Raw genomic sequence first — 26,902 nt, 5'->3', positions numbered from 1 at the left:
TGTTGTCAGACTGATGAACAGTGCCATCAGTGCGTCCGGTCGATTCACTTGTTTAGCGTCCGATCACTTTCTTCCAGCGTCCGGTCTAGCGTCCGGTCACTTCTGTGAGCTCGTTTCTTCGCGATCTTGCATGCAACTTGGTTCCTATCTTTATGCTTGGACTTTGCTTGATATCTTGGGTCTTCTCTTGTGCTCTTAAGGTCTTGCTTGAGGTGTTGATCATCGGATCATCACGTCGCCTCTGTTCAAGTCATGTCTTGCACCCTATTGAACTACAAAACAAACACTTATAAATTCATTAGTCCAATTTGATTGTGTTGGTCATCAAACACCAAAATCTAAAGTAAATAGGCCTAGGATCCATTTTCCTTACAATCTCCCCCTTTTTGGTGATTGATGACAACATGACCAAAGTAAGCAAATAATAGAATTTTGAAATTTAAAAACTACCTACTTGCTAGGATGCAATGCAAGGGGCAAGATTATATGATGCTAAAAGATACTACTTGTAAGACTACATAAAAACTTATCTTGCCCTTGCAAATGTCCCCATGTGGTATTATGGATTTAAGCCTTGCTTCCTATAAATTCTCCCTATTATATAGGCTAATCTATAATCCACTATCCTCCCTTTCTCGGACTATCATCACTTGTAGACACCACTTGTAGACCATTACCACTTGTAAATGATCTAGCTTTTGGTCCTACTTATTAATGCTTGCTTTTGGTCCTCTAAATTCTCCCCCTTTGGAATCAAACACCCAAAAGAAGACATTAGTAGTATAAGGGAGGGGCAAACTTTGTGATCCTTTGTGTATAGAGTGAAATAGATCACAAAATTTGACTCTCACTTTATATAGACTAAGCTCCCCCTAAATATATATATACATATGATAGAAGGCAAATCATATGCATAATTGGCAAAGTATTGCACAAGGGAATTTAATCTATATAATGTATGGAGAAAGCATATAAATATCAAAATGAAATCAACATGATGATATCGGTTTAGAAATACCACATGTGAAAATAAATTTGATTTCTACCACTTGCAATCGGTGGTGAAAATTTAAAGTATGATGCTTAACTCTGGAGACTCTATTTTCCTTATAATGAGACTACTACATACATGATAAGCTTAAAAAGGTGTTAGTCTCAAAGCATCCAACTTGTAGAGTAACCTCCCCCTAAATTTGTGCACACAAGTATAGAATACTTGTAGGAAATATGCACATTGATTTTAGAATAAAAAATACCACTTGAAAGATGACATCACATAAATGTGAGAGTCATTTTCGAAGGTAATATTTGGGAGAAATTATCTATAATTTGGACTTTGACATATATTAGATGAACAATTGAAGGACAAGCTATGTGCCATGCTCCTAAACAATTTTAAACCATGTAGGATTGCTCCAAGGAATAAGAGTAAAATCGAGCAAGCCTACCATATGAAGTACCTAGTGTATGCATGACAAAATATATAAGAATGCAAATGTAAACCTAGGCATGAAGAGTAACTAGATGCTAAAAATACTTATTGTAGAAAAATTTAAATCTAATATCAATTGAAGTAAATTGAATCTAGTTACCTAACATGGGAAGGGGAATTTGAGTTCATAGTATTTACTAACCCACTTGGTAATGATTTTGTCCATCATGATGCACCCCATGAAATGCATCCATATTTTGCCAAGTCTCCAAATTCCCAAAGTCCATAGGACTTCTCACTTCCCTTTTGGGATCCAAACCTTTTTGGTGCTCTTCATGTTAGAAATGATTTCCTTTGGCACCTAAAAGCATTTGACCCTATTGTTGGCTTGCTTGTTCACCTTGATGGCCACCACCTTGTCATTTTTCTTCTTCTTTAACAAGTATGGTGTGGAGGCCTTCTTATCACTACAAGGTTTTACCCCTGATGCAATGGCCTAAAAGTGTTGCACTATACCAAAAATGGTTGCGATAGACAAAATTGCAACACTTTTTTTCATTGGCAGGCGTTGCCATAGTAACCATGGCAAAAGGTTTGCCCAATGACTCATTTTGGTGTTGCAATAGGTTTTTCCCTATTGCAACACCAAGGAGTGTTGTTGTAACGCCATGTAGTGTTGCAACCCATAGTATAGGCAACCATCGTGGGTGTTGCAATAGTTACTATTGCATCACACCCAATGTTGCTAGAAATACCTATTGCCACGTACCCAAAGCTGAAACACATCCAATGTCAAACTTAGTCGATAACACACGCACAGCTGAAACACATAAGGTATCCGACACACACTAGCTAGTTTGAACACATCAAAATGTAATGAACTATGTGTAGCACTATAGCAAAGGTTGACTTGACATTGACCATCCCATCACTTGTGCGCTCCACTCAAACTCTATCTTGCTCCGACCAGTACTTGTACCTTCCGTTGTGGTAGCTATGAGTTGTGTTTGTGGCGGGCTGCTATCTTGGTTTTCCTACAAATCAATAGATGAAGGGAAAATTAGGCCCCATACTAAGGACTATCACATGACAACATTAAACACTCTTCAGTTCACAAACTACAAACATTGACTTTGAGGATAAAAGAAATACAATGATCTCTACATTGTATGAGCAATATTGTGAACAAAATTTTAAGCATCTTGTACATGTTACGTTGCTACCTAGAAAACGATATACCACACTACTCAAGTGCATCTTGTACAAGTAACCTTATAACATGGCAGGTAACTATCCTTGGCACTTTTACCATGAGCTTTCAAAATATTGATGCTCTAAAGATTAGATAAAACCCATAGTTACAAGCTAAATTTATGAAAGAACTCAACAATAAGAACAATTAACACCAAACCTGGGAGATTAAAGAGAACAATAATACATGTTTAAAAGTTGTTGTCCATGCACTACTAAGCAACCAATCATCAAGGTCTTTGACCCAGCATGGGTAGAAGGACCACCTAGATGGTCTAAAGCAGTTCATGCTATAGTTAACATCGAACATCCTAATTGAATGTTTTGGTAGAGCACATTGTCTAGACAATAATATGGCAACAAGTGCCACTACAGAGTACGTAAGCAGTGGAAAAGTAAATTGATCAAAAGGATATCGCAAAGATGTCTTATTCACAACATAACAAATCCATATGATAGAATATATTTAGTGGAGCAGTGTTGTAACCAAATGTCATTGACTGACCTTGATTGGATACTTCACTTTTCCCTTGGTATTTGTAATCTTCACACCTTGAACTGCCTCAACAACCTAAGAAATAAAAGTCAGGATGACTTACATCAAATAGTTCAAAGCAATGCCAATAGAAAGGCAGTGAAACCATAGCAGTTAGCTACTAAGATAAATTCTGTGAGGCAGAAACCATAACAGCACATTATTACTGATCTCAAGAGAATTATAAGAGCACAAATGCAGATAACCACTAAAGTCATGACAAAAAAATCCTCTTGAGTCCATAACAGTCACTCCACTATAGTTTTGTACAACACACTTTTGAGTCCATAACTTTGTCTAATACAAAAAAATTCCAAGATACCAACCTAGTAGCAGCTCCATGCATGTAGCGTGGATGCAAAAAGAGTTGTGTGGTTCCCCACAATGGCTTGATATTGGTCTCATCTTACATTTAGTTCAGATGAAACATAAAATTGAGCAAACAGAGAAATGCACTACACTTTCGTACAGCCCAAGTGCTAGCAACTTAGATTACACTAACCTAGAGCTACTTTGCTAGCTCAACTATCTCATCCAAGTTAGCATTTGTTTCCTGCAATGTCAAATAACGGTATTAGGAAATTTTTGACGATCAAGTTACACCCAACCCCACAGAAATTCCATTAGTAAACCAACGTCGTCAAATGATATGGCCTAGTTGAAATTTTGAATACTGACAGGCTGAGCAGGACAACAAGTCAACAAGTGAGAAATGAGAAAGTGATCTATTAGGCTAATAACTTGGACTTCAAGATTGATACAAACTAGTAAGGAACTCATTCTTAAAAAAGTTATTTCAGTGTTGCTACCTTTTTCTTTCAAAGGACAATTCCTTTTGCTAATATGCAGTCAAATGCATAATAGAAATTACCTTGTCTAAGGAGTGGTGGAAGTGGAAAGCAAGTTAGAAAACAAGGTTTTATCCGCAAATAAATGAAAACATTTTAGATTATGACAACAGTAGCAAACTAGGATCAGTGACAAAATGACTTGAAAAAGAAAACTGGTTAGTTTCACTTAATTGCAAACTGTTATAAAAAAGTAATATGACATTAGTCTAGAGACCCGGGTTCGAGCCCTGCATCTCCTTAATTTAAAGCGGGGGTTCGGTCTGCTCCTTCCCGTGAAGTTTTTTTAAAAAGTAATATGGCATTAAAATACTAAGTTAGTAGTAATTAAAGATATCAAAATAAGATTAGCACAAACTTCAAAAAGCAAATAAAAGCAAATACAGAAAAAAAACAAATGCAAAATTAAGTACTCACACCTCTTGTAGGGACTATGCACCGGTAGTCATCTAACTCAGGGAGATGAAAACACTTGGGGTTGATGGTCCAACAGAACATACCACTACCAGGCTTAAAGGGGTTCTCCCCAATCCAAACCTCATCAGGGTACTCAGTTACCGGCACACTCTGTCAGTACTACCATTCCAGTTAAGACCACTTTCCCTCAAGAGCAGCATGTAGAGGAAAAAGAATTAAGGGCATCAATCAGATATAGCAGGAATTCAATTAGGCAAAATAATACAAACAACATACTAGCTATAATGCATAAATGTGATGGACATAGGATCGATGATATGGTAGAGAAAACTTGATAGGAACAGCTAGCAAGTAGACCTTGTAGTCTATGAATTAAAGCTTTCAGAAACTTACCACTGCAAACTTAGTTCATCACTGGCACAATGGAATCCCTACTAGACTATGAATCTGAGAGACCAATGGGGCCCACAAAAGAAGGATGCAAGGTAAAAAATACTGCCCAAAAACTTACCAGAGCAATTTGCAAGCGAATGGTTTAGTAGAAGCCCAATCCCACATGACTACGCACAGAATCAGACGATACCAATTTGCACATGGATCTAAGAACAGCTTAGAGGGGATGGAAGAATATCTCGGATTCGATGATGCGCCAGGCAGGACCGCAGGATGATGATGGGTCAAGAGTGGTGGCGGATCTCCAGAGAGGCTGGCGGCGCCGCGACGATGGATGACCGGCGACGCGCGCAGGGGCGAGGGTGGCCGGTGGGGGGCTAGCAGTGCCGCGACGATAGGCGACCGGTGGCGCGCGTGAGCGCCACCCGTGGACGGGGGGCACTGGTGGCGCCACGAGGGGTGTGGCCAGGGGACGGATAGGTAGGGTTGAAACGTGGAGGAGCTAGGCCTTAGAACGGTTTTATAGATCTATTTTATGCTAGTTGAGATCTTGATCGTCGTTTTGTAGATGAACGATTATGCGGAGCTGGGCCTTAGAAGAAACATCTCAGGACATGATATTTGAGCCCATTTAACAAAATCAATCAACATGTTTATTGTTTAAATAGAAATACATTTAAATTAAAAATATTCTTATGAGGAGCAAAATTTCCATGCACGAGCAAAATTTTAATTTTGTTGAGAATTTGAATTTAATGAAATGTATTATATCCATGAACTTTCCACATTGTATGAAATGTAATTAAATATCATGGTTTGTATACATGGTTTAACTTTCCCATGTACTCTTAATTTTGAATTTTCTTTTGCCAGACCTATGATGGGAGAAATTTTCATTTAGATGGAATAGCTTTATATTTCAACATTGACGGTGCATGTTACATGCTATGTTTTGAGCTTGATGTTGACAATGGCTATCTAGGTGACACTAATTTAGAATAAGTGACATAGATGTGCTCATCCGGAAAACTACAATGCAAGTATCACAAATGAACGCGATTTATACCATGAGGGTGCAATCAGAACCACAGGATCGGCGATAGACGGCGAAAAATATTTGGGCCATTTGGGCTAAAATGGGCTTGGTTCATTCTTTCTCTGCTTAATGTTTTTCTTTTTCTTTTTTCTTTTTATTGCACCATTGTGAAGTAACACACAAAATTAATTATCTATTATACACCAATATATTTTATATATACAATAGACTACATATAAGTTGCCTTGTAGAAGTTTCAAAAAATTTCTAACTCATATAAGTTTAAATGATTTTTTGTAGGTTTATTGAAAGTAATTACAATTTGAACTACATGTATCTCAAATAATATTTAAAAAAATCTTAAAAAATATATTTTAAGTATCTATGTTCTATTATAGCTCGTATATTGAAAATAGATGATATGTTTAAATTTTTGCTAGGGATAATTCAAACTTCTAGTTACAACCTTATTATAAAATAATGGTAATAATATCTAAAACTTCTCCAAAAAATCTGAAAATTGCCATACAATCAATTTATTGACGTATAAGCTTGACATAAAAGTTTCATAAGATTTTACAAAAATTAGAGTGTATGTTGTTCACAAAATGGATAATCCTCTCACATTGTTTCATACAACTCAAGTCAAACTTTGAGATTTGAATACCTCATAATATGTTTGAACTCGTATGCACCTCAAAATTGGACACAACCTTACCTTTACCATGCTGTTGATATTTGTGGATTTACATTGCCACTTGTTGTGCAAAAAAGTTATTTTTCTATTTTTAACTAACTAATTAATACACCCTTGTGAAGTAACATGCAAAATAATTATTTTATATACCCCTAATTACATTTTTACATGTAATAGACAACATTTAAGTTGTCATGTTGGAGTTTCCAGAATTTTTAATAGATTTAATATTTTCTATCATTTAAATGAATTTCTACACGCTTATCGAAAGTAATTCCAAGTTGAACTATGTGTACCTCTAATAAGATTTCAAAAAATGCACACAGTAGCTTGCTCGAGCGGCGATGCGTGTGGACGGCGTGGTCGGGCGCTGGCGACGAGCTGTTGGCGCGACACGGCGGCGTTGAGGCGCATCGAGCGCGGTGATGGCAGCCAGATGGTAATATAAAGGTTGCTTAATGTCGAACACACCTTAGTACCCTAGTGGTAGATGAGGGTTTGCTTGTACTTTAGTTCCTAGGATCAAATCCTCCATGGAGCATTTTTTTTGTTAATAGAATATATTTTTTTTTGTCTATTGCAACCATTTTTGGTATATTACAACACTTTTAGGCCGTTGCATCAGGGGTAGTCTACTGTGTGGAGCATTTTGTCTATTGCAATCATTTTTGGTACATTACAACATTTTTAGGCTATTGCATCAGAGCGGGCCCCACTGGCTAGATTCCTGCGCAACCAGTATTTGTTCCCATGCAGGTGTGAATGAAATGGTGCGGTGAGCGGCGTAGGCCGCGAGGCTGGTGACGTGGTCCGGCCAGTCCTAGGCCTCCACGTCGTTACGGTGGGCACCATGGTCAGCGATGAAGACAGAACCGCTTGCCACGCATGTCATCACGTGTTCGTTCTTTTTCTTTTTCTTTTCTTTCTAGAATTTTTATGAACTTCTACAATTTTGAAATAGTAGATAATTTCTAATGGAAAAGTCATCAAAAACAAAGTTGTAGAACCCACTAAGATCTACAATTTCGGTTTTCGTCCTTTCTCCATCCGACTTTGTTTCAACAATTCAAAATTTGAATTTTAAAATATAAAAATTCAAATAGATTTTTGGGATAGTAAATGATTTCAAATGAAAACGTTATCAGCAACAAAGTTGTAGAAATCATCAAGATCTACAACTTTTATTTTGGTCATTTTTTTATCCTACTTTGTTTGAATAATTCAAAATTTGAATTTCAAAATATGAGTGCTTCAAACATATTTTTGGGATAGTTAATGATTTCAAATGAAAAATTTGTCAACAACAAAGTTGTACAACCTAACTTGATCTACAACTCTCGTATTGATAATTTCTCCATCCGACAAAATGGTAGTATACGTTGTTCATAATTGGGTACATCTTTCATATTAATCGCTTATAACCATGTGAGAGATGTATTAATACGTGAACAATGTCTATTGCCACCTTGTTAAAATCATTTGAGTTTTTTTATATGATGATTAGATAACAAAAACATGTTACCATGCAAAATTGTAGAATTTTCTGATAAACTTTAGAATTATTACAATTATTTGATATTAATTTAGGAATAGAAGGATGAATTATCCCTAGCAAACAAATGTTTTCCCTAACAACTATGGGATATGGGATAGAGTGAAATGTATGACTATAAATATGTTCTTTGTACATTTTTTTTAACTCCTATTGGAGGTATGCACAGTTTAATTTGGAATTACTTTCGGTAAGCACGCAGAAATTTATTTAAAAGATAGAAAATATCTAATAAGTTCTATTTTTTTTGAAACTCCTACACAACAGCATATACGTAGGCTATTGCTTGTTAAAAAAGTTTTAGAAATACCAACTATTAAGAATAGAAATACCAACTATTCATATGTTCTTCATTCCAAATCAGTTATCTAACTGGACGGAATTAGTACTTGGAAGAAAATTCTCCCAACTTGGCACAAACACTTGCTGTAATCTGGTGGTTAGACTTCCTTGGTTCCTTGTCGAGGTCTTGGATTCGAGTCTCAACTAAGGCATAATTTTTTTCTGATTTAATTTCTCTATTCTCTCACTGACATGTTAAGAACAATGTATGCCGAAGTAAGTCACAAACAATGAAGTGGTGTGATGGTACAATGCGCTTGGCTTTAGTCCGAGGTTTTAGGTTCAATTCCCTTGGCCAGCATCTTTTTTTGCCCTTTTAACGTCAATTCCCTTGGCAGATGGGCTCTAGCTTGCAACTGGTGCCAGTCGGCCTGCTCGGACCAGACGCAAGCGTGCAACCTAGCCCATATTTTTTTGGTTTTGAATTTCAAATGATTGGAACAAACATGTATAAGGAAACATGCCAAAAAAAATCACAAACACAACCATGATGTGGTGGTAAGACATGCTCATCTTTAGCAGTAGGTCAGCGGGTTCGAATCCTTCTCACCCCCACTTTTTTGGTATATTATTCAGAAATGCGTGGAGCATTTTGTCTATTGCAACCATTTTTGGTATATTGTAATACTTTTAGACCATTGCATCAGGGGTAGTCTAATGCGTGGAGTATTTTATCTATTGTAATCATTTTTGTATATTGCAACACTTTTAGGCCGTTGCATCAGGGGTAGTCTATAGCAACACAAAAAAATCATGGCAATATTAACATGATATTGCGTCCATTTAGGATTGTAGTTGCAATAAGTACTTAACAATTGCAATGCCACAAAAGATTATTACAACCCCATAAAACCATGGCAACAGAAACATGCTATTGCATCCATTCAGAATTCTTGTTGCAATAACTACCCTAGCAATTGCAACACCATGGAATATTATTGCAACCCATAATAACCGTAGCAATAGTCACAAGCAAAAGCAACCAAATCCAATATAGTTGCAATAACACCAAGTAATTGCAACGAAAACCAATACTATTGCAACTCAAAAATGCCATTATAATAATGCCAACTAATTGCAACATAATTCTTAAATGGTTGCAGTAGCACAAGCCTATTGCAACGACAAACCACATATATTGCAATAAATTTAGTCCGTTGCATTATAGACACATATTGCAACCATTTTTTGAAAAGGTTGCAATACGACCCACCTATGGCAACCAAATTAGTGGTATTGCAATCATGTGGCGTGGCCTTAGAGGTAGAACCTTGTAGTGTGTCCACCTTATTGGTGTAGGTGTTGGAGTGCTTGCTTGCTTGCTTCTTCTCTTTTTTCTTTGCTCCTCCCACATTCTTCACCTTGCACTCATAGGACTTGTGCTCTTCCTTATGGCACACGTAGCAAACCATGGTTTGTCCTTCATCAAGCTTCTTCACTCCCTTGATGGTGTTATCTTGATGAAGTTGGGCTTGCTTCGCCTTGCCTTTCACTTGAGTCAAGTCCTTGGTGAGGCGAGCTACTTCTTGCTTGAGTTGCTCATTCTCCTTTGCAACCTCTTGTGTGCATGTATCTACAACAACTTTCCCAACACAAACTTAGTTGCACAAAGGTGAGTCTAAACATAAATCATTACAAGAAGTAAAGGCATCCTTTTTTGACATGTTAAAGATAGAACTTTTCTTTTTAGATGCCTTGATGGGGGTTGTACTAACGACTTCAAGATTAGCAACTTTATTAGTTAGATTATCATAATGTTTGCACATAGTTTCCATCTTAGCAAGCAAACTTTTATAAGCATCTTGTGAGCTAGCTAACTTTTCTTTTAATCTTTCATTTTTTTACAAGTTGCTCATCATTGATTGTGTATGCATTTGTTATTGCACTAGCTTTAAGTTGCTCAATTTTAGTAGATAGTTTAACATTGAGATTAGCAAAGTTCTCATATTGTTCAAGCAAAGTTTTGTATGGTTCTTGTGAACTATTTAGCTTTTCTTTTAATTTTTCGAGCTTCTTTTATTGACTAGTGCAAACTTTAGCATAATTAAGATTTTATTGCACAATTTCATCATAAGAAGGCATTTCATCGTTACTATCACTCTCACTAGAGGATGGGCTTTCGTTACCTCATGCCATAAGGCACACACGAGAAGAGCTTGATGATGAGTGCTTGTGGCCTTGCCTCTTGTGATGGTGTTCTTCTTCACTTGAAGAATCATCCCATGATCTTATTGATGTGAGGGCTTGGTTCTTGCACACCTTCTTCTTTATCTTGGGTGTGGGCTTGTTTGGACAAACTTCCACAAAGTGCCCCAACTTGCCACATCCATAGCATCCTCTCTTTCTTTGCTCATTTCTTTGATTAGTGAAAATGAGATCTTAAATTTGGATGGACACACCCTTGACATTGAGCCTTTGGATCATCTTCTCCACCTTGTTGATAAGTTTGATTGATTTTTCATCAAGGTCAGAGGTGGAGGAGGAAGATTGATTATCATCACTTGAATCATCATCATCCTCATCTTCTTCTTTATTTTCACTTGAGGAGCTTGAGCTTGAGCTTGCCTCAACTTGCTTGCCCTTCATCTTCTTTTTCTCATTGCATGCGAGGGCTTTGCCTTTGCTTGATGAAGAGGCTTCTTCTTGACCCATCTTGCATGACATTTCAAATGCCACTATCTTGCCAATGACTATGGCCGGGGTCATGATGCTCAAGTCCTCCATGTTGTGAAGGATGGTGATGATGCTTGCATATTTCTTTTGTTGTAGCACAGAGATGATCTTCCTCATGATATTTGCATCATCTAGCTTTGTTAGTCCTATTAAATGGAGCTCATTGATAATTAGATTCAAACGAGAATACATATCACGAATGAGCTCATCATCATTCATTGTAAAGGAATCATAATTTTGCTTAGCTAGATAATGCTTTTGCTCATGGACATTAGATGTGCCGTCATGGAGCTCTTGGAGTTTTAACCATATTTCATGTGCTATGTTTAAAGTGAAGACTTGGTTAAATACATCCATGCTAAAAGATTCAAACAAGCAATTCTTAGCTCTAGCATTGAAATAAATTTTTTTCATCACTCTTTGTGGGTTTATTGGGATTCTTAATGGGTTTCATCCCGTCATGAGTGACTCTCTAAACTCCTAAATCAACCGCCTTAAGGTAGCAAGCCATTCTAGCTCTATAATAGGGAAAGTTAGTGCCGTCAAAGTGCGGAGGCCTAGAGGTATCCATCCCAACCACTCTAAATAACGTCGGCTCAACAGCGTTTAAGCCAAAGGTCCAAATTGAGCCAACCGGCTCTGATGCCAATTGAAGGGGACCGTGATGCCTAAGAGAGGGAGGGGGTGAATTAGGCAACTTAAAAATCTAAGTCCTTACTATGGCCTCTTTTTCTAACCCTAGCAAAACCTATGCAATAGATAAACTATCCAAATGTGCAACTACGGTTTTGCTAGTGTGTTGCTATCTCTAACACAAAAGAAGTAATACGATCAATGTAAATGTGGAACCTAAAGAGCAAGGTACAGATATGCAAACTCCCGTCGACGACTCTGGTATTTTTATCGAGGTATCAAGAAGCACGCAAGCTTTCTCCTAATCCTCGTTGGAGCCCCTCGTAAGGAATCCCTCGCAAGGGCTAAGCTCCTGATCGGATAACTCTATGGATAGCCTTGGGCCTTCCCCATGCGTAAGTGGGTCTCTGACATGCCTTCCGGTAAGCCTCTTCTAGATGCTCCCCGCCATCTTCACTATCAAGCTTTCGACCAAAACGTCGTGGGCTTGTTCCCTTCGGTACACGGTGGCGGCCACACCACAAACTCGGTTGGTGTGATCTCGCAAGACTACAAGCCCCTCTAATGTATAACAATGGTGCGCGCAAGCACCGAGTGGTAAGAGGTATGCAAATCTCACTAAACACTAGGCCTAAACCTAGGGCAAACGCATAAGCGGTGGTCTAATCAACCTAAGCACTTCGCAAAGCACCTACGCTAATCACCTAATGAATTACTAAACACTATGCAAGTGGAGATAACTAAAATGGTGTATCAACACCCTTGGTATGTTTCTTAGCTCCACGATGCTCAAATGGTCAGTTGGGGTTGTATTTATAAGCCCCACTGAGAAAGTAGCCGTTGGGGATGAAGTCCCACTTTTCTGCTGCTGACCGGACACTGGAGTCATCCTGATCGGATGCATCTGGTCGTCCCGACCGTTGGAGCCATGAACAACTGATCGAACGCTGCCAGTGTCCGGTCATAAGTTCGCCGCTCTGGAACCTCTCTGTACTCGATCGGATGTTGCTGTCCTACGTCCGGTTGGTTTGCCGTCAGCGTCCGGTCACTTGCTGAGTGTGTTGTCGGACTGATGAACAGTGCCATCAATGTGTCCGATCGATTCACTTGTTTAGCATCCGGTCGCTGCTGCTGACGCCTGCTGTTGCCGAGCCACTGAACGGAGCATCCGGTCACTTTCTTCTAGCGTCCGGTCTAGCATCCGGTCACTTCTGTGAGCTTGTTTCTTCACAATCTTGCGTGCGGCTTGGTTACTATCTTTATGCTTGGACTTTGCTTGATATCTTGGGTCTTCTCTTATGCTCCTAAGGTCTTGCTTGAGGTGTTGATCGTTGGATCATCACGTCGCCTCCGTCCAAGTCACGTCTTGCACCTATTCAACTACAAAACAAACACTTGCAAATTCATTTGTCCAATTTGGTTGTGTTGGTCATCCAACACCAAAATCCAAAGTAAATGGGGACTAGAGTCCATTTTCCTTACACCTAGAAACCCCGCCGCTGCTCTGGCCTCCACGTCGCACCCCTATAGTACCGCACGTGCCGCCCCCGTGCCTGGCCCCTCCGCCGGTCGATGGCCTATGGCTCCGTGCACCGATAGACCAGCCCCTACGTGGCACAGCCCTGCGGCACCTCTCCCATCCCTAGCGGCCTACCTACATGTCCTCAGAGTCACGGCGGAGGTGGTCGAGGTAGAGCAGGCAGCGAAGCCCGCCCGTGCGATGGAGCAGCGCATGGAGGGAGACGTAGGCAAGTGACGCTGCCAGGGTCAGTGAGACCTGGACCTACCCGTCGAAGGGCCACAGTGGGGGTCGACAACGGGAGAGGAGCTGGACGGCTGTGGCACCACAACAGTGAGGAGGACGAAGACCGCCTAGGATCCCACGTCCACCACGCGCGACGAGAAGGAGTGGTCGAAGCAGAGCCAGGCGAGGTAGGCGCGTAAGCTGCAGAGCTCGTCGTTCGTGCTCGGCGCGCACCACGTGAACCGCACCACGGTGGCCGATGACTTCCTAAGCTCCGGCTGCAGTAATGGTGACGCATCCGCCATCGGTGCTAGCTTTCCTGGCGGGGCTTGGGTGTCGGCATGGAGCGAGCGACCGGGAGTCTAGGAGTGGAGGGCGAAGTGGGGTGATGTGGCTGTGCGTGGGCGGCAAGCAGCATGAGCAAGCGAGCGCATGCAATAGAAGAAGAGAAGAGGAGAAGAGGAGGAAGAAGATGACAGGTAGGGCCCGCGCGTTAGTGGGAGGGAGAGGAGCGGACGCAATTGTGGCTCAGAGACACCGGATGTCCAAAATAAAAATTTCTCTCTCCTCAACCGGCTACAACCTGTCCGCGGTGTCCTATGGCCTAATTTCATAAAAACAGAGTGTCTTCTGGTAAAATACTAAAAAGGGGTATCTGCCAGCTAATGACCATCACTTTGCATGTTCAACAACCAATTCTCCCTAAAATATACTATAGAATATCATATGTAGACTAAGTGGACATTACTAAATACAACATAAAATATCATAAGAAACATAATAGAACAACACATGTATACTACATGAACATCACAGAATAAATCATAGAATATCATTATATGCTACGTGAACATATGTATACTACGCGAGCATCACAAAATACATCATAGAACATCACATCTATACCACGTCAACATAAAAATATGATAGAACATCACATTTATAACACGTGAACATCATAAAAATATCATAGAACATCACATGTATACTACATGAACATAAAAAACATCACAGAACATGACGTTATATAGCACGGGAACATCACAAAAAATATCGTAGAACATCACATCTATACTATATGAACATAGAATCTCATGGAATATAGAAAAATAAAAAATTAAACATAAAAAAATAATTAAGTAAGGTAAAATAAAAAATAGAAAATGAAAAAATATATAGAAAAGATAAAGACAAAAGAGAAAAGGAAAAAGAAAAAGAAAAAGAAAGAAATACAAAAAAGAGTAAAATATAAAAATAAAATAAAATAAACAAATAAAGTAATTAATTATAGTAAAAACAATAATAATATAATAAATGAAAAGAATAGCAAAGAAAATAAAACACACATAAAACATGAATAACAAATGTAAATATATAGAAATATAAGAAATAAATATGTACATGAAAAATAAAGTAATTAATTAAAGTAAAATAACACATAATAGAAAATAAAAAAGCAAAAGGAAAAGGAAAAAAATAAATTTAAGAAATAAAAACGAGAAAGAACATAAACATACGTGTAGGGAACATAGAAAATAAAAAAAATAAAAACAAAAATGAAAAATAACAAGAAACGTGAAATAAAAGATAAATTGAAGAAAGGAAATAAAAAAATAAGAAGAAAAGAAAAGGAAAGAAAAGAAAAGAAAAGAAAAAATAAATAAAAGAAACATACAAAATATAAAAAATAATAAAAAATCACATAACACATAAAAGAAATAAAAAAATGAAGCACGAAAAGAAAGAGAAAGAAAGAAAAAGAAAAGAAAAGAAAAAGAAAGAAATAAGAAGAATAAAAAAAGAAAAAGAAACTAACGTAACATCGTACCTCGGTCCTAGTATGCCGCTGACTCCCGTGCTTTGGTGACTCCTGGGTGCTCTTTCCCGCCTTCGGTGATTCCCGCGCATACTGTTCAACAAATGCATCCGGTCCAGCGGTTCGGACTGGATGAATGTCTAAACGCCCTCGTTCTCAGGCCTGCACAGCGATCAGACCCAATAGGTAATTGACCGACTTCCCTCTACGCTCTCTCCTCCATCTTTACCCCGCGACAGAACCCCGTTGATAGAAATTTGCAGCTTCACCGCATTGAGCGCCTGCCCCACTCCGCTCACCGCCGCGCACCACACATGCCCTATCCCGCTCTGCGTTTGCCGTGACACTGCACCCGCTCCTCCTCTAGAACCTCGACAACGTTGGGGTGGTTCACAAGTTGGACGTCTTGGGCGACGTGGGGGGGCGACAACGATGACCTCCTCTGTGCGCTCATCAACACGGACCTCCCTTGCAGGGACCTCAACCTCGGCGTGTGGAAGCTCTTGGCCATCGCGGCGCTCTACTTCGCTGGCGTGCCCGCGCTGCTCGGTACCTCCTCCAAGCAACAAGGTGACATTTGCACAGCGCATGTTGCAAGTTTATGTTTCAAGTGTTTCATCTAGATGTTGAAAAAGTAGATCATGATGTTGAACATGTTGTAATGACTATACATGTATATTTCAATTCCAAATGTTGCATCTATTTTTTCATACGTTCGTTGCAAGTATTTCATCTGGATGTTGCATAGGTTTCACACATATGTTGCAAGTATTTTATCTGGATGTTGCGTATGTTTGCAATGGTTTTCAAGAGTTTTCAAGTGTTTTAAACACATATTGCAAGTTTTTCAGTTATTTTATACATATATTGTAAGTGTTTCGTCTGAATATTTTAAAAGTAGATCAAAATATTGCACATGTTGCAATGTGACCCACTCTACCACAACCTCCTGTTGTAGCTGCTTGGGCGCCGTGCATGCATGTGGGGCACGAAGGGATGGAGCTAGCACTGCTCGGTAGCAGGCGCGGGAAGCGGAGGGCAATGGCGGTAGGGGCGCAGGTGGTCCCGGTGCGGCAAACGAAGGGGACGTGGGAGGAAAGTGGAAGGGGCTCGGGCGCCCGGACAGAGGTGTGAAGTGGGGGCACACTTTCCTGAGAGCAGCAGACACCGGCGTCAGGCACAGAAAAGGTCTGTAGCCACGGGCGTCTGAACGTGGACATTCGTCCGGACGTCCGGGCGTTAGCGGTGCCGTTGTAAAAGTATTATAGGCTCTCATAAAACGAGATGTGCAGCTATTTTGGAACGGAGACAGCAATAAGCTGCAATACATTCTTGGTCGCAAATCACTAATGCATCATGATAGGTAACCTCAAATGAAAAGTTCCAGATGATTTGGGCCACCACTACATACATCGTCATCCAAAGAAGCAGAAGATTCAGTGTACGTAGAGAAGAACTAGCTAGTGTCTAGTGGCGTGTCTTGAACCATCACTACCGCCTGGTTTCGTCTAACATAGTGACAAGCAATTTCATTTTCTTATCTTGATAGGAGTACCGAATTAACAAGCCAAGTGCTTTTTGGATGTGGTTACCAGTCCGCAAATTTGCGCATAAAGCAAGGCTCATATGTCTCCTACTCCTTGAACATTCTCCACGAACTTCTCTTAAATAAATCAAATGCATGCACTCATACTCATACTACTATTAAACTTCACACTTTGCATAGAGAGCGGTGGTCAGAAGCAACTTAACATGCACAAACCCGTTTTAAAACTTGTATTGGCAACGTTGCAAAAACAAGCAATGGGATCAAAAGGGTTACGACTGCTGCGTATTAGTATGAGGCGCCTACCCAACAAGTTTTTTTTTTTGAATTCCCTACCCAAGAAGTTTTGGTCAAACTAAAACACTAGCTTTAGGCAGCTAACAAGATGTGTAATGGCGCACCAGCAAGCCAGCTACTAGTGTCACGCATGCAGACGTACTGTAGACCACCGATTGGTTATAGATAATACACGAGCGTTATGATGTACAATGCATCAGAATAATTGCCAACCGCTGATATACATACAATCGATTAGTTAGGTGTACATTATAGTGTTTTCTGAACCAAAAATAAGATATACATATAATAAATAAGGAGCTTAAATATATAATTAAGGTCAGTACGTCCATCAGCATGGATGGATCGTTCACCCGTGCACAGTGTCAGAGATTCTGAATTAATTTAAACGTTGAATTTTCAATTCAGACAAAAATAATTTTTCGCGTGTCATTTGAAAAATTGTGGCGCCGTGGGAGATGGCATGGTTTGTCTCAACAACCAACAGCTCGGAACAACACAGCATCTGTACGAATCCGATGGGCGTGTTTAATATAAGCAACGGCCATGGTGAGTCAACAATTATTGAGAGTATGTGTCTGTCTGAGGCCACATTAGTTAAGCTCGTAAGCTGTAACTAAGCCATGAAACTCTGTCGATCACCCCTATATATGAAAGCCAACCATTGTTGACAAATTCTGAGATTCAGGTCCACCGGTAAATTGAACTTAGGAGTTTAGTTATGATTGATATATAGATGGTACAATCTTCACCTTAAAAGAAAACTACTGACCGTTTGAGTTATTGCTTGGTTCCCCACTATGCAACTTCTTTTAATTTGCGGTTGTATTTATTATTGCTTGGCCTTTTGTTTTGGTGTGCTTATTGTATATTTTGTGATTACCTCGCACCTTAGTTTTTGTATTTAGCTTTGGCCTTGTGGCTAGTAGTCTGATGGTGGTAAGATTCAGTCGCTTTGGCAGGGCTTATGAAAATGAAGCCTCCATTGTCGACCGTCGCAAAAACTGTTCATGTAATACAGTCCTAAGTGTTGTAGCACTGGGAGATGGATCCGGTAGTTGTTGATTACCGATCCTTCTTGTACTATTCTCCTTCGTCTTAATGTCATAGACACGTTTGCGAAAAATTAATTAGCTCACTACTACACAAAAACTTTTGTGCAGCGTTTCACTTTGGGGCTCCGAGGCGGGTGGTCTGGTTGCCCGCCTCAGTTATTCGAGGTTGTGCAGCCGGGCCAGCAACTGCCTGTAAAGAAACCGCCACGGTTAATGTGGATTAACCGAGGCGGTTGGCTTAGGGTAACCACCTCGGTTAATTCATTAATCGAGGCGTTTGGTCTAAAGCAACCACCTCGGTTAATAGACGATTAACCGAGGTGGTTTTCTTATAGTGCCCACCTCGGTTAAGTCTGGGCTATAAATACAGCCGCACCCATCCTTCTTTCCCACGGCTTCTCCTCCATTTTTTTGGGTTTTGACCTCAAAACCCTAAAAACTGTCCATTTTCTAGGGGGAGGTTTTGCCCTTGCATTTGGTGAAGGGGGCACCGCAAGAGGTTGATTCTCGCTCTCAAACCCTCAATCCTCTCTCTTTTCCATAATTTGGGCACCTTTCCTCAAGATCTAGATCTAGATCTATTTGGAGGAGAGAGAAATCATCAGATCTAGAGCTACCCGGTTGTCTTTTTTCTGTAATGCTCTGCTTATATGCGCCATTTTTGTTGTTTGTGTGTGCAAGGTGTTCACGGTCATAGATAGGGAATGGATGTACAAGACATCGAGGCTGCATCCAGGTTTCCTAGATCATGTGACAAAGTTTATTGCCGCTGCTAAAAGGCATCGTCTAAGTCTGAAGCGGGAACTCATCATCTGTTAGTGTAAGAGCTGCAAGAACCTTCTTGCCCACGGAGATGACACGATGAAATCTCACTTGATCTGGTACGGTTTCGTCAAGGACTACACCGCCTAGAAGTTTCTTGGGAAAGCAGAGGATCCGAGTGCCGGTGCATCTGGAGGAGGGAACTCATCGACAACGACGACGGTGGTGGTGAATGCCGAACAACAAACCTCATCAGCAGCGGCCGATGGGCATGGCAATGCTGCTACTATCGACAATGCAGATCATGATTACATCACAATGGATGATCTACTCCAAGACACGGCTAACGATGATGATGGGGATTGCGGACCTTTTTGAGTCAATCGCTAACCGTCTTGAGCATGACGACATTCTATTTGGGAGCCTGAGGTGGCTGGAGAATTTTAGAGAGATGAAGCAGGCGGCAATTGATCCTCTCTATAAGGACTATCCAAAGCACTAGATGGTGCTGTGTTTTAACCTCCAGATGCTGATGCTAAAGGCTTGCCATGGCTGGTTCGATACTAGCTTCAACAACCTATTACGTATCCTTGCTGACACATACCCAGAGGGTAACAAGATGCTCACCAATACCTACCGAGCGAAGAAGCTGATTCGGCCAGTGGCGATGAAGCTTAAAAAGTTCCACGCCTACCCTAACCACTGTATACTTTATCGGGGCAAGTATGAGAACTTGTAGAGCTGTCCGCACTATGGCGCGAGTTGGTACAAGAGGAATGCCGATTGTCACGTGGATGTGGATGACGAGAGAGGGCCAAAGAAGAAGAAGATGGCTAAGAAGAGTACCGCGAAGAAGCAGATCCTGTCTCCTGAGGACGAGGAAGAAGAGGGTTACACGCAGAGAAAAAGTCTGGCCCTGTCGATGTGGTACCTACCCATGATCGATCGCCTGCGTGATATATTCAAGAACCCCGAGGATGCCAAGCTTTTGTCTTGGCATGCATCTGATGAGCCACGAAGGACGATGGCAAGCTGCAGCACCCTTCCGATGGCAAGCAATGGAAGCATTTCAACACCAAGTTCTGAAAGTTTGGCGACGAGGCAAGGAACATCAGGTTCACATTGAGTACCAATAGGATGAATCCGTTCGGTGACCTCAGTAGCTCGCACAGCAATTGCCCGGTGATCCTCACCATCTACAACCGACCTCTCTGGCTATGTTAGAAGCGCAGGTATCTTTTACTAACCATGATTATTTCTAGACCTAGGCAGTCATGCAATGATATAGATGTGTTCTTGGAGCCGCTCATGGAGGACATGAAGATATTATGGGAAGATGGGGTCAAGATGATGGATGTGTTCCTAAAGAAGGAGTTCACTCTAAAAGCCATCATCTTTGTCACCATCACCGATTACCCTGGTCTTTTTTCATTATCGGCACAGATCAAAGGTAAGTCAAGTTGCATAGTTTGCATTGACGGTACCTGCTACACTTACCTTAGTGCATCCAAGAAGATGGTGTACATGAGGCATAGGTGATTCCTCATTAAAAAGCACAGGTACCGGGTAGCTATGATGAATAAGTACTTCGACAACCAGGAGGAGTCTGAAACTGATGAGCCAAAAAGGATGAGGTATGGGCAAAAGGTTTTTTAACATGGTGAAGGGCATAGACGTTGAGTTCGAGAAGAAGAAGAAAGAGGAAGATGGGACCATGATAAGGAAGAGGAAGCGAGATAAGATGGAGGAACCACCTATCACCCTTGTTCCTTTTAAGAAGTAGTCGTGTTTTTTCAAGTACCTATCATACTAGAAGGAGCTAGATACGCCCCATGCCATCGACTACATGCACCATAAGAAGAATGTCTTCAAAAGCACCATTAGCATAGTGCTAGACATCAAGACTAAGATGAAGGATGGTCTGAAGTCATGGATGGATCTTGTCAACCAAGACATCAGGTCCGAAATTCACCCGACACCAGCGACGCAGAGCCAAAAAGTTGACCTTCTGGGCGCGAGCTACAACCTAATGAGAGATGAGAAGAGGGTCATGTGTAGTTGGCTTAGGGGTGTCAAGGTGCTGATCGGTTTCTCTTCCAACATCAAGAGCCTAGTCTCGATGAAGGACCTCACACTAACCAGCTTCAACGCACATGACTACCACATCAAGCTCACGGTGTTCCTTTCAATTGTTATCAGGGCTATCGGTCCAAAGTATGTGAAGATGGTCATTACACGCATGTCCTACTTCTTCAACTACATCACACAGAAGGTCATCGATGAAGCTGAGCTACCAGGCCTAAAGCAGTTCATCACGAAGACCCTTTGCCAACTCGAGATGTGCTTCCTGCCATCTTTCTTTGATATTATGCCACACCTAATGATGCACATGGTTGATCAGATACAGGAATTGGGCCCCATGTACCTACACCAGATGTGGACATACGAGCGGTTCATGTCGACCCTCAATAGATATGTCCTTAATTGTGCCTACTCGGAGGGCTCTATGATCAAGGCATACACAACCGAGAAGGCTGTTAACTGCTGCACTAGGTACATCAGGAATGGAAGGGCGATTTGCCTGCCTGTCCCTCAGCACGAAGGCAAAACCTTAGGAATGGGTTGCACAAAGAGGAAAGTATGTACCGATGTATAGTACGAAATGGTGCAAGAAGTTCATCACAGCGTCTTCAATCAGCTAGTGGTTATGGAACCATATGTTGACAAGCACTTGGAGGAGATCCACACCGCTCAAGATGGATAGCGCATGGAGGCATGGGTCCAGAAATAGCACAAGATTAGTTTCACAACATGGATCAAAGAGCTATAGGACATACCCCGTGGAGAGTCCGATGAAGCGAGGCTTGCATCCGGCCCATCCACCCAAATCTCCACATGGCAAGGGTATGACATCAATGGATATAGGTTCCACATAAAGGAGAAGGATAAGAAGAGCGAGGCACAGAACAGTAATGTTCGATATGAGGGCATCAATGAGTCAGCGGGGTAGACCAAGACATACTTTGGGCAGATTGAAGAGATATGGGATCTTGACTACTACGATAACCTATAATTAGTTGTCTTCTGGTGCCAGTGGGTCAAACCAAAGGGGGTTGTCATGGACGACTTTGGGCTAACCACCATGGAGCTCCAAAGTGTTAGCTACAAAGATGATCAGTGGGTACTAGCAAGTCGCTGCATGCAAGTAGCCTACTGGCCGATGCCCAAAGAGAGCAAAAAACACGTAGTTATGTTCGAAAGGCAGAGGATTGTAGGAGTTGATGGAGTCCAGAGCCCCGAAGAATACAAATACTACGTTGAGCTCTCACTCTTTACCGATCATCCATAGAAGATCAAGTTGGTCGAGACCTACGTCAACATGTGTAAACAATACCAAGATGATGCCCTGGTTCCACCCCGATAGTGAGAAGAAGACCGTCGTGGGAACACTTACAGCAAAATGATATGTGTGCCACACAAATATGTAATATTGTAGTCACTTATTGATTAACAAGAACTTTTATGTAACTGATTATTATTGTAATGGAATCATATATATATATATATATATATGACTGTGGGAGATCGTAATCTGTACGTGTTAAGTGTTTGATTTTTAAAAATAATTTGATATTTGTTGAAAGGAATGAAACGAGTATTTCATTAACAAGTCCTACTCTACTACTACTCCTACAATTCTACTACTACTCCTACAACACTACTACTCCCCCTCCTAGTACTCCTATACTACTACTCCTACAACACTACTACTACTACTCCTAGTACTCCTACAACACTACTACTACTACTACTCCTACTACTATACTACTACACCTACAACACTACTACAACTCCTCCTAGTACTCCTACAACTCTATTACTCCTATGAATTTTAAAAAACATTACAAATTAAATATCAATTTTAAAATGTTGTAAAACCAAAATAACTAACGAATTTCATCAAATATAAAAAATGCAAAATCTTAACCGAGGCGGGCACCCTAAGTCGCCCACCTTGGTTAATATTAACCGTGGTGGGCACCCTAAGCCGCCCACCTTGGTAAATCATGGCCTATATATACCCCTCCTTCCCCCCCAATTTTTTCTAAGTCCTTCGGTCGTTTCAATTTGACCCCGAAGGGCTACCTAATTTTTTTGCCACCATCACCATCGCTAAGCTCCTCCACCCCTACCCGGACCTTGCATGCTTAGGCACCCGCCCCTGCCATCAAGAGCCCAGAGCACTACCACAGCCCTAGCCCTGAGAGCTCCACCACGCCATCCATCGGGGTGCCACAAACCCTAGCTCTATCGTGTCGTCTCATCTCTGGCCGACCGCAGCACCGAGGAGATTTGCCCCGTGCCCCACTTCATCATCCCCAGCGCCAAGGAGATCCACCCTGAGGCCACCGCGTCATCTTCTGTGGACCCGTCTTCACCAAACCGTAGCTCCACCGTGCCGTCCTCATCTCCGACCAGCCACTAGCATGGGTTCCCGCACTGTACGCTCCCACATTGAGGAGATCCATCCTATGCCCCACATCATCATCCCCCACACCATGGAGATCTGCACCATGCCACCATGTCATCTTCCCTGGACCCATCTTCTCACCGAACCCTAGCACCGCCGCTGTCCACTGCCGACGTGTGCTCCCTCCTCCGCACCGAGAATCTCCGTCGGCTCCGTCTTCCCCAACTTCTCCCCTGACTCCATATTCCCCAGCTCCATCTTCCCTAGTACACTGGTTGTGATGTTCTTGTCCCTGTGCCTATGATCTGTGATGCCTGTGATGTGTTTTTTTGTTTCAATTTGCCAGTTTTGATTAAATGCTGCCCGTGATGCATTTTTTGTCACAATGCAAATGCTACTACCTATGATGCCTAATGTATTAGTTAATTGAGCATTTACCACTACCTATGATGCTAATTTGATGAACTATTGCCTATAATGCAAATTTTTTAACTATGGTAGTGCCACTGCCTATGATGCCAATTTCATATTCAACTGAGCACTTGTCGTTGTCTGAATGATTTATTGAGAGATGTCCACTTTTAGTTGAATTTGAGGTGAATTTGACTAAATTGGGGTCAATCTGAGATGAATTAGGATAAATTTGTGCTGAATTTGAGGTAAATTGGGATAAATTTGAGATGAATTTGACAAAATATATGCTACTTGTCTATTTAATTCTCTCTTCTATGTCTGCTGGCTACTGCTCTTGTATACTGCTGGTGTTGGTTGCTGCTCTCTGCTACTCCTACAACTATATACTACTGCTACTGGTATATACTACTACTACTCATCTACTCCTACAACTATATACTACTACTGGTACATACTACTACTCATCTACTCCTACAACTATATACTACTGCTACTGGTGTATACTACTCATCTACTCCTACAACTATATACAACTACTACTCATCTACTACTACTCCTCCTCCTCCTCCTATATACTACTGTTGGTGGTCCTCTACTCCTACTAGTTACTACTCCTATACTCCTGCTACTTACTACTTACTACTCTATCTACTACTACTATTTTCTGGCTACTCTTCTATGCTTCGGGTAGCCCTTTGGGGTCGATTTGAAACGACCGAAGGAGTTAGCATAGGGCAAGGCTAGTGCTTGCTGTGCTTGCTCTCTCCCTCTCTGCCTCTGCCTGTGATGCAAAATTATGCTACCTATGATGCTTACTGTTGGCTTATTATCTGAGCACGCACATGCCTATTTTGAATTGAGCACATGCTGCCTATTCTTGAATTGAGCACATGTTTACTTGGCTGGTTTATTTTGAATTGAGCACATGCTACCTATTTTTGTTGCTTACTGTTGGCTTATTATCTGGTTGTGATGCCCTCACTGATGCCCTCCCCAAATTTTGTCACCCTCCTCTGGTTGTGATTCCCTCACTGAATTTGGTTGTCCTCTACTCCTACAACTACTACTACTCCCACAACTACTACTACTCCTCTATACTCCTACAACAACTACTAATACCCTATACTAATTACTACAACTACTACATACTACTTACTACAACTCTACTACTCTTACTACTCTACTAGTGTGTTGGCTGCTGCTCCTATTTTTACTACTGCTCTACTACTCTGTACTACTCTATACTACTACTACTCCCTAACTACTGCTGCCTATATACCTCCTATATACTCCTCCTCCTCCTATATACTACTACTACTACTCCTACAACTGCTCTATACTACTCTATGCTCCTATACTCCTATTGCTACACTTCTACTACTTGCTGGTCCTAGTACTGCAACATTGTTGCTGGTCCTAACTACTCGTTGGTCCTAACTACTATTTCCTACTGTACTACTACTACACTTACTCTACTACTACTACTACTACTACTCTACTAGTCTACTCCTCTACTCTACTATTGCTACTCCTACTACTTCTACTACTATACTACTCTACTCCTCTACTCTTACTACCCTACTACTTCTATACTATTGTCCTACTACTACTCTGTACTCTACTCAAATACTCTTAACTACTATCCTCTACTCTCTACTCCTACTACTCTTACTACTATCCTCTCTACTCTGTACTCCTACTACTCTTACTACTATCCTCTACTACTCTCTACTTGTCCATATCCGGTTGCTCCTTCGAGGATGATTTGAGCAGCCCTACCTCGAATAACCGAGGCAGGCAACCAGACCAACCGCCTCAGAGCCCACTTGTGAAACGCTGTGTAAAAGAATTTGTGTAGTAGTGCCTTTGGGGTCAATTTGAATTTGAGCTTCTCTGTGGCATATGCAATGATGAACTGTTTAAACTTTGAAAAATATGCAGAGGCAGTGGCATTTGCAATGATGTGAACCCTTTTATGCTGAGGCAGCAGCTATGATGATCAAATGCCCCCTACTGGTACTAAGCTCCTAAACTAGGATGGTTTGTATACAAGCAACCAGTTTAGAAGCGATGTGATGACAATGGGCGAATCTGAGCCAACTATGTACATGACTTTTCTCCAAATTCTTAAATTTTGTACTTTTCTTGTATAATTTTGTACTTTTCTTGTACAATTTTATACTTTTCTTCACTTTTTGAATCCCTACACCCAATGTATATGAAAAAAGGATGTAATCTTATTTTCAAATGAATATATATAATTAATGATTCCTTTATATATGTTCTAAGATGAATATATCATTGTGTTTATATAATTATGAAATGTTCCTATAACTCTCTCTTTGTCATAGCTATCAATGTCGACCAAGGAGGCTCTTGAAAATTGGCGCGAGGCTACTCCTGATGCGAGCAATGATGAAGGCCCATCATCAGATGGGAGCACCTCGTATGAGAGCAAGGAAGTAACATCGAGGCTGGTGAAGAGACCTTGTGGTGAGGATGAAGATGATCCAGACTTTGATCCAAAGGGTGAGGCATGAGGTGCTCGCACAGAGCCATGATAGCCTCTAGAAGATGATACCCAAGCCCAAGGCTCGAGGTACGTAGACGAAGCAGTGCCTGTCTTGGGTTGGTTAGCATTGGGTGCGCGGTCACCATGCAGCCTCCCCACACCACGCACACGGTCGCATCCCGCATGATCACCCATGCCATCGCGCTCGATAGGTCAGGTCACTTGGGCTTGGCCGAGGCCAGCCGTAGTGAGCCGCTGGCCTCGTGCCCTACTGCTCTACCTCACGCTACCGTCTTGGGTGCCACTGCGGCCGTGCTGCGCTGTCATCGTGTCTACACTACCGACACTCCTCGCATCATGACGCTGCCGCAGTCATCGCATCCATGCCTATACGATGTAACCGCTACATTGAGCTACATCATTGGCCTGCTTTAATGTTGCGCACACGTGGCAATGCCACTGTCGCCATGTCATTT

Source organism: Miscanthus floridulus, chromosome 8, assembly GCF_019320115.1.
Source record: "Miscanthus floridulus cultivar M001 chromosome 8, ASM1932011v1, whole genome shotgun sequence".
Taxonomy (NCBI): Eukaryota; Viridiplantae; Streptophyta; class Magnoliopsida; order Poales; family Poaceae; genus Miscanthus; species Miscanthus floridulus.
Note: the sequence above shows the minus strand (reverse complement) of the source record.